This window comes from Saimiri boliviensis, chromosome 7 (assembly GCF_048565385.1).
Source record: "Saimiri boliviensis isolate mSaiBol1 chromosome 7, mSaiBol1.pri, whole genome shotgun sequence".
Lineage (NCBI taxonomy): Eukaryota > Metazoa > Chordata > Mammalia > Primates > Cebidae > Saimiri > Saimiri boliviensis.
Genome location: NC_133455.1, coordinates 14,454,937 through 14,476,316, shown reverse-complemented (window position 1 = coordinate 14,476,316; position 21,380 = coordinate 14,454,937).

Sequence of the window (21,380 nt, the reverse complement as noted above, 5' to 3'; positions counted from 1 at the left end):
AGTGAAAGGAAATCAGTGTATCTGGGAGATACATGATCTACTATGTTTGTTGCAGTATTTTTACAATAGCTAACATTTGGAAGCGACCTACGTGTCCATCAACAGATGAGCAGATGAAGAAAATGTGGTACATATGCACAATGGAGTACTATTAAGACAGAAACAGAATGAGATCCCGTCATTTGCAACAACATGGATGGAACTGGAGGTTATTATGTTAAGTGAAATAAGCCAGGCACAGAAAGACAAACGTTGCGTGTTCTCACTTGTTTGCTGGATATAAAAATCAAAACAAAACAATTGAACTCATGGACACAGAGGGTGGAAGAAGGACGGTTACCAGAGACTGGGAAAAGTAGTGAGGGACTGAATGGGAGGGTGGGATGGTTAACGGGCACAAAAATATACAATAGAGTATACTATTTAATAGCACGATGGGGTGACTGTAGTCAATAATAACTGTACATTTTAAAATAAAGAGTGTCATTGGAAAAAAAAATAGAGACGTTAGTGTATACCCATCCCACTAATCTGAGTGTCTAAACAATTAAAAAAAAAAACCCCAGCAAATAAAAAACTAGTTTCACTGAAAAAAAAAAAAAAGAGCTCCTTTAGACTTAGTTATAGGTAGTCGTTATGTATTATTCCTGCACATGCAAAAAAGGACAATATAGGAAGAAACAAATTGGTTAAGATATCTTTAAACCCATTGTGCATTTATTTAGACCCAGGTCTTTTGAATAATTTATGACTCAGTATCATGGATGTCCATGCCTTTCCCCCTACACGATATTATCCTCTGTGCCCGTAGTGTCTTTATACTGTGTCAACTTAATTAGGTTGGAACTACGTTTCCTAGAATTACTTTCCTTCTGTTATTCTGGACAAGGCTTGGCTGCAAGAGAAATTTTGGGTGAGAGCTGGACTGCTGAAGTGAAGCAGTGGCCGTGTGTATGTTCAGAAGGTCGGGTGTAGGGTCAGTTCGGGTGTAGGGTCAGTTCAGGTGTATGTAGGGTCAGGTGCCACTGCGGCTCAAGCACATTGTGGCCCTGCTGCTCACCTGGATGGTGTGAGACAGCAGCCAGACCCACAGCTCCTCCAGCTGTTTCTGGATCTCCTCCTGAGCCAAATATGTGTTTAGTTCTGTGGTGAAGGCTTCTAGCTTCTCCTGGAGGTCACCTGTGTCACTGAAGTTGGAAGCTTGTAGGTGATGAGGGACAGGTAGGGGTTTCTGTGCCTCTTCATGGGTCCCAGTTTGTCCTTGCTCTTTCCTGCATTATGTCCACCTTTCTTTCAGGATGACCTGCCCTGCTGTCCCCAAGTCTAGCACCAGATCCAGAAGCAAAACTGTCTGTAAACCAGTTCCTGAAATTGCATGAGATAAAAATCTCTTTAATAATCCATTATTCTGCATTCCTCCTAATGGTTTTGCTCTTCGGATTGAATCCAAACCGACACAAATTTTGGTGCCGGGGGTGGGGTGCTGCCATAACAAAACCTAAAATATGTGGCAGTGATTATGAGACTGAATGATGCACAAAAGATAGGTCTTAAAGGGTCTGTAAGTAGGAGCCTGATGGCTTTGGGGGAGGTTGTTGGTGAGGGCTTAGAGAAGAATGAGGAACTGTTATTAAAAGCTGGAGGAAAGAGTTCGTTCTGCAGTGGTGAAAGTTTAACACCAGTACTGCCTATCGTGATGTGGAAAGCAGAAAATAAACCTAATGACCTAGTGGATTTAGCTAAGGGGAGTTCCAGGAAGAATGGTGAAAATGTCAACTGTCGCTTATAACTATATATGGTAAGATCAAAGATACAGATACATGATTTTAAAAAGAATAGTTTAATTTTTAACAAAAATTTGGAGGAAATACAAAGAAGCCAGAGCTTGCTGGGTTTACAGATGGCAAAGATCTTGCAAATTAAAAATAGACTCAGGCTGAAGATCAGACCCAGGGTGGGCTTATAAGATCTTTTGTTGAGACCTTAGAAAGACTGGAGCACCTTCTGAAGAGTCAGATGGCCCTTTGGTATCTTAAGAGTATGTCTTGTAAATCCTCTTTTGAACAACAGTGCATCTAAAAATCTTAAAGTTATTGCCACTTGGAGATCTCATAAGGAGCAAGAAAGGGAAAGATTTATCGTGGAGATATTTGTAGTTGTTATTTTGTTCAATGGAGTGAGCCCCAGTACGATTAATAGGAAACTCACAACACTTGAAAGATAATTATACTGATGGAAACACCATCAGTTTAGATTAAATGGGTCAGAGACAGTATAAAGCAAAAAGAAGTGTTTGAATCCCCAGACTACTATAGGCAGGAAGGAGGCTAAATAAACTACTCAGTTGCAAACACTAGATATTTCTTATGGAAAAAGGAGGATGGGCTTAGAAAGCAGAGCTAAGAGCCAATGGTATGGAACCAGGAGCCATGAAGAATCATGCCCAGGCAGTTGGATGGAGCCCTCATCAAGACACTGGCAACATATGTCCAATTGGGCTTCAGAACTATGAACCGTTGTGTGCTTCCCGCTTCTCTCCTTTTAAACTGTCTAATGGTATGCCTGCCTCACCATTGTGGGTTGGGTATGTTGGTGGGGGGAATACATTGCCTCTTTTTAACTTTGTTTTTCCTAAGTTTAAGTGGCTGGTGGATACATTGCTTCTTGAATTCACAGTTTTCTGCATTAAGAGAAGTGCACTCAAGGAGCTGTACTTGTGGAATTTCAGCTGAGAAGCCTGACCTACACTTGAACTTCATTTAGGCAAATGGATCCTGGAACAGCCTGATGCTGTTCTAAATGATATTTACAGGGGTCTTGTGGGGTGGAGGTGAGTGTTTGTTGCATGTGGGTTGAATACGTAGGATTTGTGCCATGAGTGCAAACTATAGTGGTTTTAAACATGTCCACACATTCTTTCACTCTCCTGTGATCAAAAGACACAGTCTGTATTTCCTGTCCTTCCATCTAGTTGGGTCCTTCTGACCATCTTGATGAATTGAATGCAGTGGAGGTGACACTGTGTGATTTCCAAGACTAGGCTAGGACAGAAAGCCAAGGCAGCGTCTGTCAGCTTCCCTGGGGACACTCACTCTGGGAGACTTCAGCCACCATGTAAGAAGTATGCTATCCTGGCTGGGTATGATGGCTCATGCCTGTAATCCCAGCACTTTGGGAGATCAGGCTGAGACAGATGGATCACTTGAAGCCAGGAGTTCAAGACCAGCCAGGCCAACTTGGTGAATCCCTGGCTTTACTAAAAATATAATAATTAGCTGGGTGTGGTGGTCCATGCCTGTAATCCTAGCTACTTCGGAGGCTGAGGCAGAAGAATTGCTTGAACCCGGGAGGTGGAGCTTGCAGTGAGCCGAGATCATGCCACTGCACTCCAGCCTGGGTGACAGATTGTCTCAAAAAGAAAAAAAGCATGCTACAATGCAGGGACCATGTAAAGAGACCAGATAAAGAAGAGATGTTCAAAGAGGCCCAGCTGTTCCAACACTCAGCTGACTGAGTCATCCCAGCCCAGGTGCTAGATGTATGAATGACGAGGCCCTTGAGATGACCCAGGTCTCAGTTACAATGATTGCCACTGCAAACGAGACCGAAGCACAAGCTTTCTGTCTGAGCCTGGTTAACCCACAGAGTCAAGAGAGAAAGAAATGATTGCTATTGTTTTAACTCACTGTTTGGGGGAGGTTTGTTATGCAGCAATAGATACCAGATCCTGTTACCAAGAGCATTGGTGATGCAGCATTTCTTTGAGAGAGGGTCCCTACTATCGACACCAGGGCTCGCATCTAGCCTCTGACACCCAGTCTGCAAGTTTCAATGCCGTTGCTTCCTTCATCTTTGCAGAAAGTGTCAAAGGAAGGTTCTCTGAACAACAGCTGGGACTCATGGTCCTTGCCCATGTGGTCCGGACATGATTTGCTGCAGTGTTGAAACAGTGCTGTTGTCTGCTCAGGCCATAAGGAAAACCAATCAAGTTTGCTTCTTTGTGGGTGATACCCATTACATCCCAACCACCATCTGATTTACGTGACTATGGGATGCTGCTGAGTCCAAGACCCACCCCAATATAATAAATGTAACAGATTACAACATGGGATGATGAGCTCAGCTATAAAGTGGGAATAGCAGTGTCTATCTGTGGTGTGGAGTGAGTCCCCAACACAGCTCAGTAAGCAGGGCTGCCAGCACACAGGTATATTATTACATCGACTCTGCAGAAGGAGGTGGATGCAAGGTAGTGAGTCAGGTGCCAGGCGTAGAGACCCCAGGACAAAGAAGCAAGAGCCAGAGCTGAGAGAGGAGGCCTGAGGAAACGGTTCAGCTAATGCAGTGCCAGGACCTCATGAAGAGCAATGCGTCAGAAATGCCTTGGTTACTCGAGTGAAAAAATCAAATTAAACTTTGCATTCGGGAGTGGGGCTGGCTCCAGCCAGGAAACAATGTCAGCTTCACTGGGAAAGTCTGCTGCGCTCTCTCAGCCCCAGCAAAGCCAGGAGCTGCCAGGGAGGCCCACTGTGTTCTCCTAGGGCTGTGGTCTCCCCAGGACGTGCTGTTTAAACATCTCATGGGGTTCTATGTGATAGCAGCTGTCCCTTTCTCTGTCTCCGGGTGGAGCCCCTTTCTTCTAGAGAAGAAGCCTTGTTTATTCCAGGCTTCTTTATTCCTCAGAGAAAGTCAAGAGAGTTGCATGAAAGCAGCAAAGAAGGACTGATTAAAATTTTATAAAGGCGAGGTGCAGTGGCTCATGCCTGTTAATGCCAACACTTTGGGAGGCCAAGGCAGGAGGATCACTTGAGCCAGGAATTGGAGGCTGCAGTGAGCTATGATCGAGGCACTGCATTCCAGCTGGGTGACAGAACAAGACCTTGTCTCAAAACAAAACAAAACAAAACAAAACAAAAAAACAATTGTAGCTGCAGTATGTTTTACAATCTCATTACGAACTCTAAGAAGGAAAGCAGATCTTTACAGGAGCTCTGGCACAATAATTGTGGACAGCATTTTTGCAACACCTAATAAAGCTAAAGAAACATGGGCACTTCGTATGACCTAGCAATTCCACTCAGTGGTATATCGCTGGAGAATTGCCTCTCAAACTTTAACGGGCAGATGAAGAAACTGGAGATCTTATTAAAACGTAGATTCTGGCTCAGGAGTTCTGGGATGGGGCCAGAGAGCCCGCATTTCTAACCAGCTCCCAGGTGAGGCTGATGCCGGTGGTTCTCTGATCACACTTTGAATAGTGAGGCCCTAGAGAACTGTTTTCTAAACTTTTTCTTTTGGCCGTGACTTCCAGTGAGAAATATATTCTACATTGCAATCCAGTACATACTTATCTATAATTGAAACAAAAATTTTATGAAGCAATACTAACCCTTAGTATATGATGCACTGTAATATTAATCTTCTCTTTTGAAAATAAAACCCCAATGAAAAACAACAAAGCAGTGCTGACCATAAAGCCACTAGAATGATTTTATTATTCACTAGTGGGTCTCAAGCCACACTTTGAGAAACAGGACCCTAGAGAAACTCTCATAAAGTACAGCCAGGAGACATGAAGTTTCACTGATGCATTGTTTGTAATAACAAAAGAATTGGAAAAAAAAAACCAAAACAAAAACCAATAACCCAAAATGTCTATCCATAGGAGTGTATATCAATACATCTGTGATCTGTGCACACAGCAGAATAGTGAAATTGAATGAATTCGAACCACATAAATCAGCGTTTATCTTGAAAACGATGGAAAGCAAAAATTCAAGGGATCCCTTGGCAAAGCATACGGGTTATAGGACACCATTTATATACAGTTTAGAAAGAGGTAAGAGAATTCTATTTGTTACTTAGGAAGTCATACATATGTAGTAAAGGTATAAAAGCTCATGGGGGAATTATTACCACCAAATTCAGGAGGGTGTTTGTCTCTTGTGGGGAGAGCGGAATGAGATTGGGGCGCCTGGGGGCTTCATTAATAAATGTGAAGCTACATTTCCCAAGATGGGTGATGAGTTCATGGTGCTCATTATATTAGCCCCTATCGTGTTTTTTTTTTTTTTTTTTTGCAGGCATGAGGCATTTCATAATAATTACAATTTAAAAAAGAAAGTGAAGGAACGGGAGTTGTTGGGTTTAAATCTAAGGGGCTGTATTCGTTTTCTAGAGCTAGCATGCGTTACTAAAAACTTGACAGCTTGAAACACCGGAAATTTATTATTTCACACTTCTGATGTCCAAAAGTGTGAAATCAAGGTGTGTTAGCAGGGTTGCAGGCTCCGAAGGCTCCAAGGAGAATCGGTTCCAATCTTCTTTTGTAGCTTCTGGAGACTCCTGGCAACGCTCCGCATTCCTTGGAGAGGGGATTCATAACTCCAGTCTCTGCCTCCATGTTGACATGGCCTTTCCTCTGTGTCTCCCATCTACCTCTCCTTTCCCTTTTTTTTTTTTTTTTTGAGATGGAGTCTCACTCATCTCAGCTCACTGCAACCTCTGCCGCCCAGATTCAAGCGATTCTCCTCTCTCAGCCTCCTGAGTAGCTGGGACTACAGGCATGTATCACCACCCCCGGCTAATTTTTTGTATTTTAGTAGAGACAGGGTTTCACCATGTTAGCCAGGATGGTCTCGATCTCCTGACCTCATGATCTGCCTGCCTTGGCCTCTCAAAGTGCTGGGATTACAGGCATGAGCCACCGCGCCCGGCCTCTCCTGTCTCTCATTAGGACAACAGGCATTGGACTTAGGCTCCACCCTAAATCCAGTGTGATCTCATCTGGAGATCCTAAACTGTTACATCTGCAAAGACTCCATTTCCAAATACGTTCATATTCACAGGTACTGCGGGTTAGGTGGTGGACGTATCTTTTCAGGGGACAAAATTCCACCCACTATAGGAGTATAAAACTCTGTCCATTCAACTCTTTTCTCTCAATATTATTATGATGTTTTGCTTATGCAGGATTTCTCAACTTTGGCACTATTGACATTATGGGCTGAATAATTGGTTGGTGGGGCTTTCCTGTGCCCTGAAGGATGGTTAGTAGCTTCCTTGACCTCTACCCATTAGATGCCAGTTGCACCCCCACGCCCACCAGTTGTAGCAACCAAAAATGTCTCCAGACATTGCCATATGTAGGTGTAGGGCCAAGATCAAATACAGGATCTTCTGTTAAATATGAATTTCAGATAGACAATAAAATTTTTTTTAGTATATTGTAAATACTGCATGGGACATACTTATATTAATAATGATTTATTATTTGTACTAGGGAGCCTGTTGTGTTGAATCTGGCAACACTAGCTAGGGGGCAGAGTTACCTCTGGTTTAGAACCACTGGTTTAAGAACCATGATTACAAATTTGTATTCCTGAATTGCTTGCTCTGTGCTCACAACTACGCCAAGTTCTGTCCATGACTTACTGCATTTACCTTTTGCAAAAACTCCGAGAAATAGGTGATACAATTATCTCCAGCAAATAAGTAGAAGGGGTAGCTTTTGAACCCAAATCAGTGTTTTCAAGTTGGGTAGGGATAGCAGGGTGACTGCTTGGCAAGCTGTGAACGTATTATGTGCTTGGGGGAAACTGGTGCTGATGTCTACACCACCATTGTGAGAGGTACTAGATGAAAGAGAATGAGAACCGCAAAAGGGGAGGGCTAGAAGAGAAGGTAGGAGGGTCTAGGAGGAGCTGTTTGTTGAAGATGGGATATTACGGGTGATCCTGGGTTGTGAGATCTTTTACCAAGAAGAGAAGCAGCTGGGTTGTGAGCTGTGGTGGGAGGGTCACAGCGCCTGGCAGACCTGGCTTGGAATGTCGGTTCCACCACTCAGCATGACCTTGGGTAGATGTTGTAGAGATAACAGTATCTGACACTCGTGCACTTGGTGTGTGCCAGGTCCTGCTCTAAGTGCCAGCCTGACATATCTCATTTAATCCTCGGAGGATGCCCTTAGGGTGGGTCATTTTACAAATAAGGATGCCAAGGTTTAAGAGAGGTTAAGAAGTGTGCCCCACATTGCAAGACCATTTTCCAGGTTGTGTTAGACCAACCCATTTCTCACTGGGAGTTACACCGTGGAATACTATGCGGCCACAAAAAATAATGAGATCATGCCTTTTGTGGAAACATGGATGGAGCTAAAGGGTATTGTCTTTAGCAAACAAATGCAGGAAAAGAAAACCAAAGACTGCATGTTCTAACTTACAAGTGGGAGCTAAATGAGAAGAACTTAGCAACATAAAGAAGGAAGCAGCAGACACTACGGTCTACTTGAGGGGGAGGGTGGGAGGAAGAAGAGGGGCAGAAAAGATGACTGTTGGGTACTGCACTTCATACCTGAGTGATGAAATAACAGGTACAACAAACGCCCGTGACATGTGTTTAGCTACATAACAAACCTTCACATGCACCCCCAAACCTGAAATAAAAGTAAAAAAAAAAAATAAGTGTAGTCTGCACTGGGAATGCAACATCTTGAGCTAGGGCAGGGCTGGCTTTAACAGTTCAGTCTCTCTTCCAGACTCTTCTAGACATAGTACATCCTTCAGTGCTTTAGCCCAGTACGTTCTTTCTCCCCGGGGTATAAAGCCCAGGGCAGGCTGCTTCCTGAGGTCCTTCATCTGTGGTGCCAATGGGGCATACACACGGACAAGATTCCATCTGCCCTGGGCAGCATTCCTGAAGATCCCATGAATCCTCAGTTTCTGTTGTCTCTTGCTGCCCATCTGTAAGTCATTAACCTGCTTCATGCAACTTGTAGGTATGAATGTTGTGTCTCACCAGACTTGGGCAACTGGTAATTAGCACACAGTGAACCTGCTTCACACATATCACGAGCTAGTGAGGGGCAGAGCTAGAGCTCCCACAGGGGCTGCTGGACTCCGGAGTCCATTTTTTGAAATCACTGTTCTGTCTTCCCTTGACACCTGTTAAGTCTAATTTCCTTCTCTCTCCAATAGTAGAAACAATCCTTCTCTCTTATAGTTGTTCTTTTATTGATTTATTTCGAGATGGAGTCTTGCCCTGTCACCCAGTCTGGAGTGCAGTGGCACGATCTCGGCTCACTGCAACCTCTGCCTCCTGGGTTCAAGTGATTCTCCTGCTTCAGCCCCCTGGGTAGCTGGGGGACTACAGGTGCATGCCACCACGCCTGGCTCACTTTTGAATTTTTAGAAATGCAGTTTTACCATGTTGGCCAGGCTGGTCTTGAATTCCTGACCTCAGGTGATCCACCAGCCTTGGCCTCCTAAAGTGCATGGATTACAGGCATGGGCCACTGCACCTGACCCCCTCCTATAGTCGTTCTCAGGACTAAATGAGTGAGTCTAAATCACAGTGCCTCGCACAGAGTTAATGGCACTTATTACTATTAAGGGAGGGGGAGAGAGGCCTAAAGCTGTGGTCCCTCCTGCCCTCCTCACAGGCTACGAGTGTTTATCAGGGACACTATCTCATGCCTCCTTTTCACTTCATTTTTAAACTAAAGTACCGTGAGCACTTACTGTATTGTAGGCACGGTTCTAGACCCTAAGCATGCAGTAATAACTAAGCCACAACTGGTGTCGTTAGAGTCTAGTTTCCCTACCAAACCTGGAGCCCATAGTAGGCTCATGAGAAATGCCTGCTGAATGAATCGATAAAAGAACCTAGAGAACAAATGAGTTCAGCCTTCCCAACAGAGGTGTGAGAATTGCCAGGGGCTGGTCCTGGGATAATGGATTAGCATTGCCTTCCATTCAGGGTGATTTCATCCATCTGAAGGATGGAGATAATGATATATTCCTTGCAAGGCTGTTGGGTGGCTTAATTAACTAATATATATAAAGTGCCTTCAAAGCCACAGATGAAAAGCAAGGTAAAAATGCCTTGCGCTATTGGTATTAATAATTTACTGTATCCCTGCGCCGGGTCTTTTAGATGTGTTTCTTGTACTTCTTGAAAAAGTAGCACCTAGTTTTGAGATAATTAAACCCGAGATAAAGATCATCTGCTTTTCCAGTAGAGCAAAAACAAGCCCCTTTTTCTCTTTGCTGGGCTGCTGCATTTTCCTTGTATTCAGGTGAGCTACCTTGTTGAGAGACTTCCTTTGTATCTATCTTTTAAGGCAGGCATTTTAACTTAAAATCTCCCTGGGCCTTATCTGGGCCTATGAAATTGTTAGAAAGGCCTCAAGAGCATCAGCATAATTAGCTGTAGATTTGCATATAATTTGCATATCATTTGCATGCCCTGTCTTGATCTGTGGGGTTATATATTACTTGATTTCCAAAAGCTTTGTCATTTCTGTTTATACCCTCATGGAAGTGGCAAAGACCTCAGATCATACAAGGTACTCATCCCCCTAGAACCATTTTAGGGATAAGGGAAAGGACATTTGTTAGCCCTTACTACGTGATTGCAGATACCGTTTTATTTAATACACTGGTTCTCAAGTTTGCTGCACTCTGGAATCACCCAGGGAGCTAAAAAATACTGATGCTTGTGCCCCATGCTCAGAGATTCTGGTGCGACTGTTCTGGGAGTGTGGCAGCCTTAGCATCAGGAGCTTTGCAACTTACCCAGTTGATTCTAAGGTGCAGCAAAGACAGAACTACTTATTTAATCCTCGTAATGAACCCATGAAGGGGTGCTCTCCAACCCACACTCAACCCATGAGATCTAGAGAGTTAGGAGAAAGTCATTCATTATTATTAATGTTACTAGCTGATCGTTCTGGCACTCATGTGCCAAATTCGGTGCTAAGCACATTGCGTGTGTGTTTAATTCTTACAATGCCTCTTTCAGTCAGGGATTAATAGGTTGCTTTTATAGATGACCAAGTGGAGGCATGAAAAGCATGTAATCTGCCCAAGTTCTCCCAACTGGCAAGAGACCACCTACAGGGGAGAAAGACTGCATGGAGGAGGATTAGACTGTGTCAGGATTTGAATTTTGGTTCACACCTTATGCAGGATCCAGCTTGCATATTCCTTGAGGATCCTAGGTTTTGTTTCTCCAAGCTTAGCATAGAGCCAGGTTCCTGGCAAGCACCTAGAAAATACGAAGGGGTGGCAGGGAGTAATTAGGGTCAAAGATTGGCGTTCCAGGCAATAAGGAATAAGACTCTTAAGCGTGGTGGGCCTGTTCTCCCCTACCATCTAATATTTATTGAGCTCTGTTCCAGAGATACAGGACAGACAAGGGCTATTATGTAGCATCCATCATTTGGCAGCCAATATGGGAGTTTTGAATTAACCTGCAGAAGTTGGGCAGTGCTGTTTTTTCTCTGTAAAATGAACTGAAGGTTATGTGAGGGAATAGTCAGCTATTGCACACTGAAGGGAGGGATGGAGACTTTTTTTTTTTTTAAATTAATTTGGAGGACTTTTTTCTTTCTTCTCATGTGGGAGGTGGCAAGAGAAAGAATTTTATCATGTTCATCCAGCCAAATGTGAGCCCAAATGGAGTGGTTTGGTGCCATGCCATTCAGATATAAGTTAGTTCATTCAGCTGGGCGCGGTCGCTCACGCCTGTAATCCCAGTACTTTGGGACACTAAGGCAGGCAAATCCCTTGAGGTCAGGAATTCGAGACCAGTCTGGCAAACATGGTGAAATCCCGTCTCTACTAAAAATTCAAAAATTAGCTGGGTGTGGTGGTGGACGCCAGTAATTCCAGCTACTCTGGAGACTGAGGCAGGAGAATCACTTGAACCCGGGAGGCGGAGGTTGCAGTGAGTCAAGATCACACCACTGCACTCCAGCCTGGGTAACAGAGTGAGATTCCATCTCAAAAATAAATACATTCATTTAATATTTTTAGAGCTCCTGCCAGGTGCCTGGCACTATTGTAGATGATGGGGACACTTTAAAAAATGAGGCAGGCCAGGCGCGGTGGCTCACGCCTGTAATCCTAGCACTTTGGGAGGCCGAGGTGGGTGGATCACCTGAGGTCAGGAGTTCAAGACCAGCCTGGCCATCATGGTGAAACCCCATCTTTAAAAAAAAAAAAAGGAAAAAAGAAAATGAGGCAAAGCCCCTTTATCCATGGTGACATGAACGATGAGAAGCAGATCTGGAGGAATTATGTTTTAGGCAGAGGGAACAACAGGCGTAGACCCTGAGATGGGAATGAGCTTGGGGGTTCGGGGAAACTCTTAAGAACAGCAGGACATATGGTGACTCACAGAGGATGAAGGGGGAGAGGGTCAGAGGGCAGATCACACCATGTCCTGTCGCCATTAGGCATTTGAAATTTGAATATTACTCTGAAGGACATAGAAGCCATTGAATGTTTTTGTTTTTTTTTGAAATGGAGTCTTGCTTTGTCACCCAGGCTGGAGTGCAGTGGTGCAATCTCAGCTTGCTGCAACCTTCACTTCCTGGGTTCAAGGGATTCTCCTGCCTCAGCCTCCCGAGTAGCTGGGATTACAGGTGCCCACCACCATGCTCGGCTAATTTTTGTTTTTTTTTTTTTTTTAGTAGAGATGGGGTTTCACCATGTGAGCCAGGATGGTCTCAATCTCCTGACCTCGTGATCTGCCTGTCTCGGCCTCCCAAAGTGTTGGGATTATGGGTGTGAGCCATAGCGCCCAGCCTGGATGGTTTTAAGCAGGGAAGCGACATAATCCAACTTTGAAGGACCCACTCTGACTGGCTTTGGAAGAATGGATGGGGACAGGAGTGGAAGCCTGGAGCTGAGTTAGGAAGTGTTGAAACAATCCAGGTGAGAGATGTGGCTGTTTGAACCAGGGAGCAGCAGTGGGGATGGTTAGACGTGGACACATTCAGCATGGAGAGCTTGCAGGACTTGCTGATCCATTTACTGTGTTGATTGAGAACAAGAGAGGAATCAAGGTTGTTGTCTGCCTTTTTGGCCAGAATAGACTGAAGTATTATCTCCTATAATGGAAAAGACTGAAGGAGATGCAGTTCACAGTCAACTACATCTGAAAAACATCACCTATTGTATTTTCTTTTTAGTAAATTCACAGTAGCATATTACAGTTCTCAGACGCACTGCATTAAAGACATCTGCTTAACATTGGCTAACCCAGTGCTTCCCAAAGTTATTTGATCAAGCAATTGTCAGTTTTGCCCCGCAGAACATGTGGTCAGATTCTGCAGACTTTCCTTCAATAACGTCAGTATTAGCATGTTCGAATCTTCTGAGTGTGTGTATGTGTGTGTGACTTTGTCGGCCTAGGGTGGGGAAGAGACTGCAGTTGTGCAGTGTTCTATATTCTGATAGATGTGCTTTTACTCTTTCCACCTCCACATACTTCCCCAATTTCAGCCACCATCTTCTTTCCTCTAACTAGTATTCCTGCCTCCAGCCTAATGCAAGCATATCTCTGCGCCAAATCAGAGAAAAGTCTGACTGTGCCACACCCCTGTGTGAAACCTTCAGTGGCTCCCCATTGACTTCTGGATGAATACCAAATACCATATGGCTTTGCCATATGCTTGACAATATGGCTTCTGCCTATCTTCCCAGATATCCTTTTGCTTGGTGTTCCAGATAAATGGTACTTTTTTTTTTTGAGATGGAGTCTCACATTGTTGTGTGGGCTGGAGTGCAATGGCACCATCTTAGCTGACTGCAACCTCCGCCTCCCAGGTTCAAGTGATTCTCCTGCCTCAGACTCCCAAGTAGCTGGGATTACAGGCACCTGCCACCACACCAGGCTACTTCTTTTGTATTTTTAGTAGAAATGGGGTTTCACTACGTTGGCCAGGCTGGTCTCGAACTCCTGACCTCATGATCCTCCCGTCTTGGGCTCCCAAAGTGCTGGGATTACAGGCGTGAGCCACCGTGTCTGGCCTAAACTGAACTTTTTAAAGCTTTTGTGTGCTCTCTTACCTTTGAGCTTTTGCACGTGCTCTTCCCCCTTCCTGTAACTCTGTCCAACCTCCTTTTACTCAATCTTTAGGTATGATCTTGCATAGCACCTTTCTTGGAGGAATCTCCCGATTTCCCACAATTGAGGCAGGCATTCCTTCTTTGTGCTCGTGGTCTCCTTAGCTTTTATAGAATTTATCACGTGACATTTTCCTTTGTCTCTTTCCTGCCGACAGTTGAGTTCCATGGCAGCATGGCTGATTGTCTTGTTTCCCATTAAAATCCCCAGTGCCTAGCATGGTGCCTGGCACAGAGCGGGTTTTAATTTATTTCATTTATTGAGTGACTGTAGCTCCTTGGATCCTTATCAAACCCAAGCTACTGACAGTTCCCTGTTCTTCTGCTTCTTAGCAGGATGTCAGCATCTGATCTGGGAATATTAATACTATCACAGAGTTAGGATACTCAGAAGGTCATTGCATCCTTCTGTCTGTCTGTAAGCTTAATCCTGCTTAGAGGCCATCCATGATTTGATGGTCTCCTTATATAGATTGGGAGGCTGGAGGTCATGGGACAATGACCAGGACACTGATTCAATTCAGCAAGCCTGTGCTGGGAGTTCAAAGATGAATAAGACGTTGTTCATGTCTTGGGGAGCAGCAGACAGGGAAATAGATTCACGAATAAAGTTCAGGGAAGAAAATGCTGAAATAGAGATTTTTGGAGCATTTTATGGGAGTATAGAAGAGGGAACAATTAACATAGCCCTGAGCCAGTCAAGGAGATGGAGAAGCTCTAGGAGAAGAAATAATACTTAACCTTGACTTTTAGGGGTGGCTAGGAATTTTTCAGCAAGGAATCTAAGGATGGGAGTGTGAAAGGAGGATGCTCAGGGCAGAGGAAGGCCACGGAGATGTGAGGGTTGGTGGCATATTTGGGGACTAATGAGTCGTATGCCTATAGGATCCAGGCATGATTGAGGCTAAGTGTGTATTACTTACGATGCTTTTGCCTACAAGTAACAGAAAGCTTTGCCAGAAAGGGTTCAAATATTAGGAAAGAAACACGTTGCATCACTAGAAGTATGGAGGGAGGTGATTCCAGAGTGGCTAATTCAGTAGTTCAGCTAGGTCACTAAGAACTCAAAGTTTTTCCATATTTCCACACTGGCATTCCAGTGAATGAATGTGAGACTGTGTCCTCCTCTGTTGGTTTTTCTTATTTTAATCAGGGAGGGAAATATATCCCAGAGGACCCACCAGCCCTCTTCTCCCCAGGTCCTGGTGGCCAGGATCGTATCACATGCCTAAGCCTAGGGAATCTCTGGAGAGGGATGTGTGCCCGCCGTGATTGACTTAGGCTAATTAAGATTCACACCCACACCCAGGGTTGGGGAAGGACACCAGTGCACGTGGCTGCTCAATAGATGACACAATCCCAGTTTGTTAACAAGAGGTGGGAGGTCACTAGGATAGGCAGCCAGTTTCGCCACTGACAAAAACCTGGAGTACCTGAGCTTTGTCCTGACCTCTGGCCCAGTGTTGCCATGTGGGAAGAGGCCTGGTGTTGTTAGACCTTGCTATTGTTTTTCTTTTTGAGATGGAGTTTCAGTCTTGTTGCTCAGGCTGGAGGGCAGTGGCGCGATCTCGGCTCACTGTAACCTCTGCTTCCTGGGTTCAAGCGATTCTCCTGCCTCAGCCTCCTGAGTAGCTGGGATTACAGGCATGCGCCACCACGCCGGGCTGATTAGAGACAGGGTTTCATCATATTGGTCAGGCGGGTCTCAAACTCCCGATCTCAGGTGATCCGGCCGCCTCGGCCTCCCAGTGTTGGGATTACAGGTGTGAGCCATTGCGCCCAGCCAACCTTGCAATTCTTAAAAAATAAAATCCAGCAGTGGAGATTTTCATGCAAAGTCTTGTGATTTCTAAATGTCGACAACCAGTTCAGATAAGAAACAATTCATTTAGTCCAAATAAAGTGTTTGTGGTCAGACAATCAGATACATTTACAGAGTCTAAAGGGAAAGACTTTTTTCAGCACGATTTCAATTCTCTTCTCCACTGCGGAAATGAACACCGTTAGCAGTGTGCCTGTCACTCCAGACCGTTTATTTTTCTCTGAACTTACATACGCTAAGTATACATGGATAGTTTTGTTTTCTTGGTGTGTATTTAACCTCAGTGGGATCTTACGATGCATGCTGATTTACAACAAGCGCTTTTCAGTTAACAATAGGATGAGTTTATGTCCTTTGCAGGGACATGGATGAAGCTGGAAACTATCATTCTCAGCAAACTGACACAATAACGGAAAACCAAATACCACATGTCCTCACTCATAAGTGGGTGTCGAGCAATGAGAACACATGGACGCAGGAAGGGAAACATCATATACCAGGGCCTGTCCGGGGGTGAGGGGCTAAGGGAGAGATAGCAGGGGGGTGGGGGGCCTAGGGGAGGGATAGCATGAGGAGAAATGCCTAATGTAGATGACAAGGTGATGGATGAAGCAAGCCACCATGGCACGTGCATACCTATGTAACAAACCTGCACGTTGTGCACATGTACCCCAGAACTTAAAGTATGGAAAAAAAATAGGGTCTCAGAGATCTTTCCATGTCAGTGCATAGAGATTCATGAAAGACAGAGGACTGATTCATGGCAGTTATGCCTGTTTAGAATACACTGTTCCATGGCAGTGCAAGTGACAAGCGGTATTCCCCAGCACTAGATGGTGGTACAGTGAGAGCTGTGCTGTCCAGTATGGAGGCCACTTGTCCCACGTGGCTGTTGAGCATTTGGAATGGGTCTAATCTCAGTTGAAGTGTGCTGTGAGTGTAAAATACACACTGGGTTTCAAAGGCTTTGTATGAATAAAAGGAAGTACATTATCTCTTTTATAATTCTTCACAAGGTCACAGGTTGATGTTCTATTTAAGACATATTGCGTTACATAAAATGTATTATTAAAATTAATTTTGGAGCCAGGCATGGTTGGCTCATGACTATGATGCCAGCACTTTGGGAGGCCGAATAGGGAGGATATCTTGAGCCTAGAAGTTTGAGATCAGCTTGAGCAATATAGTGAAACCCTTTCTCTAAAAAAAATTAACAAATTAATTGCAGTAGTCTTTTTTTTTTTTTTTTACTTCTTTAATGCGGCCAATAGAAGGTTTAAAATAAAAGATGTATCTCACATTTAATTTCTACTGCTCAATGCCAATAGCTAGACTGTGAGGCCAAGGAGGGCAGAGACCTTAGCTCCATTCTTTATCCCTGAACCTTCAGTCTCTAACAAGACACCTGACATGTAGCAAGTGCTCAGTGAGTTTTAATTAATTATTTTATTTTATTTTATTTTTTGAGATGGAGTCTTGCACTGTCACCCAGGCTGGAGTGTAATGGCGTGATCTCAGCTCATTGCAACCTCCGCCTCCCAGGTTCATGCGATTCTTCTGCCTGGGTCTCCCGACTAGCTGGGATTACAGGTGCCTGCCACCACGCCTGACTAATTTTTTGTATTTTTAGTAGAGATGGGGTTTCACTATGTTGGCCAGACTGGTCTTGAACTCATGACCTTGTGATCCACCCACCTCAGTCTCCCAAAGTGCTGGGATTATAGGAGTGAGCCACCGCACCTGGTCTCAGTGAGTTTGTATCAAAGAAGCCTGGACATGTAAGTAATGCAAAGGTTTACAGTTTATGAACTTCTTCAGTGATTGGTTCAGTATCCAACTATAGTATCTCTTTGATTTCTTGGGCTTTACTAATTTTTTTCTGCAAATCTTTAGGAACTCTTCCTTTTTTTTTTTTTTTGTAAGTGTCTCAGATAATGATTTAATTTAAATTTAATAAGCCAGTTATTATAGGTCAATTAAGTGCTACTTTATGATTTAAAACCTATTTATTCAGATTAACAACCATTAAATGCTTTTATCACACTTCTTTTTCGTTAATATTGTTGAAAAATATTTTCAATTATTTAAAGCCTCATTTTACACCCACTGACACTTAAAATAAGTTCTTTAAAGTTAAGATAATTTGCTTTAAAAAAAATCCTTAGTCATTTGAAAACTGATTTATTATGGAAGGATAAATAATTTACTAAAGAGCAAAGTACATTTAAGGGTTCTGTAGACAATTAATACAAGGTGATGAGCAAGTAGAAAAAGTTGACTGAGCAGTGAGCTCACATTTAAGCATTACCGGATTTTTTAAATAACAGATTTATTGAGATATAATTCACATACCATAAAATTCACCCTTTTAAGGTATACAACTCAGTGATTTTTTGTATATTTACAGTTGTGTAACCATCATTATCATCTGGTTCCAGATCATTTCCATTGTGAACCCCATACCTACTAGCAGTTAGTCTCAGTTCCTTCCTCTCCCCAGGCCCTGACAACCACGAATCAACTTTCTATCTCTATAAATTTGCCTATTCTGGACATTTCATATAAATGGAATTCTACAATATGTAGCCTTTTGTGTCTGGCTTCTGTCACTCAGAATAATGCTTTCAAAGTTCATCCATGTTGTAGCATGGATCAATACTTTTCTTTTTTCTTTAATATGAAGTTTTGCTCTTGTTGCCCAGGCTGAAGTACAATGGTGTAATCTCAGCTCACCACAATATCCACCTCCTGGGTTCAAGTGATTCTCCTGCCTCAGCCTCTGGAGAAGCTGGAGTTACAGGCATGCACCACCATGCCTGGATAATTTTGTATTTTTAGTAGAGACGGGGTTTCTCCATGTCGTTCAGGCTGGTCTTAAACTTCTGACCTCAGGTAATCTGCCCGCCTTGGCCTCCCAAAGTGCTGGGATTACGGGTGTGAGCCACCATGTACAGCCAGCACTTCCTGTTTTCTGTGGCTGAGTAATATTCCACAATAGACCACATTTTGTTGATCCACTAATCAACAGGTGAACATTTGCGTTGTTGAACAATATTAGTCTTTTAAAACTACGCAGCTTATAACGTCAATCCCTTATGGTAGGTATGTGGCTACTAATAATCGCTAATGTTTGTTGAGCACTTATTATGTACTAGGTTTTGTTCTAAATGTTTTGTATGTTTAGTTTATTTAGTTCTCACACAACCATATGAGAAAGGGGTTCCTGTTGCCCACGTTGTTCTTTTGAGGAAATTGGGAAATAGGAACATTAAGTAACCGATCTCAGGACACGTAGCTAGTAAGCAATTCAAACCCAGAAAGTCTGACTTCAGAGCCTGCACTTCATTTTTCATTAAAAACTTGTCATATAATAAAACTGAGTTTTGCAGGGCAGGGGGAGAATATACACTTCTATGACTTTTAACACATACGTGAACTTGTGTAACCACCACCACAATCATATAAAGAACTGTCCAATAGCCCCGAACTCTCTGTTCTGTTCTTCCTTTATAGTCATGCCCTCCCCATCCCTAACCTTTGGCAACCATTATCTATTCTTCATTGTATAGTGTTTTTTTTTCCCCTGAGAATATCACATAGGTGGAATTATGCAATATGTAACTTTTGTTGTTGTTGTTGTTGAGACAGAGTCTTGCTCTCTTGCCAGGCTGGTGCACAGTGGCGTGACCTCAGCTCACTGTAACCTCCATCTCCCAGGTTCAAGTGATTCCCCTGCCTCAGCCTCCTGAGTAGCTGGGACTACAAGCTCATGACACTGTGCCTGTCTAATTTTTTGTATTTTAGGAGAGATGGGGTTTCACCATGTTGGCCAGGATGGTCTTGATCTCCTGACCTTGTGATCTGCCCACCTTGACCTCCCAAAGTATGCTGGGAATACAGGTGTAAGCCACTGTGCCCAACCACAATATGTAACTTTTAAAACTGATTTCTCACTCAAAGATGGGACCCATTGAGATTTATCCAAGTTGTTGCATGTAATGATAGTTTTTTCCTTTTTATTGCTGAGTAGTATCCAGTTGCATAGATGTGCCAGCTTGCTCATCATCCAGTGTTTTTAAAGTAAAATTTTAATTGAGGTGTAACAGCCAACTAGACTGTGTTCAAATTATATGTGTGCAGATGGACATTTTCACGAAGTGAGCAAAGCTGTGTAATCACCCCCCAGATTCAGAAGCTGAGCATTGCCAATGCCCTAGATGGTCCAGGGTGCTCCCTTATAGGTGACCTTACTTCTTATTCTTATTTCTATCACCATAGGATAATTTGACCTCTTTTTGAACTTTATAGAAATGGAATAATATAAAATGTATTGTTTTAACCTTCTTGTGGCCAATATTATGTTTGTGATTTTTTTCATATAGCAGTAGTTTATTCTGTCTCATTGCTCAATAATATTTCATCTTTTAAAAATATGTCACAATGTATTTGTGCTACTAATAGTGGACATTTGGGTTGTTTCTAGTTTTGGGCTTTTTTGAGATGATAGGGTGTGTGTATGTTTGGCTGTAGTAGATACTGCCAAGAATTTTTCTAAAGTGAATGTATCAATTTTCACTGCGCCAACACTGCATGGGAGTTCCAGTTTCTCCACATTGCTAACAACACTTGGCAATGTCATTTTAAAAGAATCAAGCTAATTGCGGGGTGCAATTCCTCATGCCTGTAATCCCAGCACTTTGGAATGCTGACATGGGAGCATCAGCTGAAGCCAGGAGTTTGAGACCAGCCCTGGCCACGTAACAAGACCTTATCTCTACAAGAAAAAAAATTAAGTGTGGTTGTGCATGTCTGTAGTCCCTACTTGGGAGGCTGAGGCAGGAGGATTACTTGAGCCTAGGAGGTTGAGGCTGCAGTGAGCCGTGACTGCAGTGAGCCATGAATGAATCAAGCTACTTTGGCAGGTGGACAGTGGTGTCTTACTGAAATTTTTATTTACGTCTTCCTAATGACTAATGATTGAACGCCTTTCCTTATGTTTTCTGATTATTGTACACATCCTGTGTGAAATATCTGCTTGAGCCTTTTACCCATTTAAAAAATGGATTGTCTGTATTTTTGTTATTGATTTGTATATAATGCATGTATTTTAAATATGAGGCATTTGTTAGTATTATGTATTACAAATATCTTCCTTCACTTGGGGTTTGCCCTTTCACTCTCTTATTGATGAGTTTTTAATTGTGGTGAAATAAAAACATACATTTTTTATTTTCACCATTTTAAAGTGTACAATTCAGTGGCTTTAAGTAGATTCACAATGTTGTACGAGCATCACCACTACCTAGTTCCAGAACTTTTAAATCACCCTAAGAGGAAACAACATACCCGTTAAGCAGTTATTTCCCATTCCTTTCTCCATTCAAGCCCTGGTAAACACGAATCTGCCTTCTGCTTGTATAGACTTGCCTGTTAGAGATACTCCATGTCAATGGAATAATACAATAGTTTGTGCCTGGCTTCTTTCACTTAGCATAAAGTTTTTTAACATTTATCTGTGTTGTAGCATGCACCTACTTCATCCCTTTTTATGCAAGACTGTAGTAGAGGACTGTAAATGAAAACCACAAGATATTACATCACACACACTAGGAATAACGAAAAGAAAAATAGCAAGTGTTGGTGAG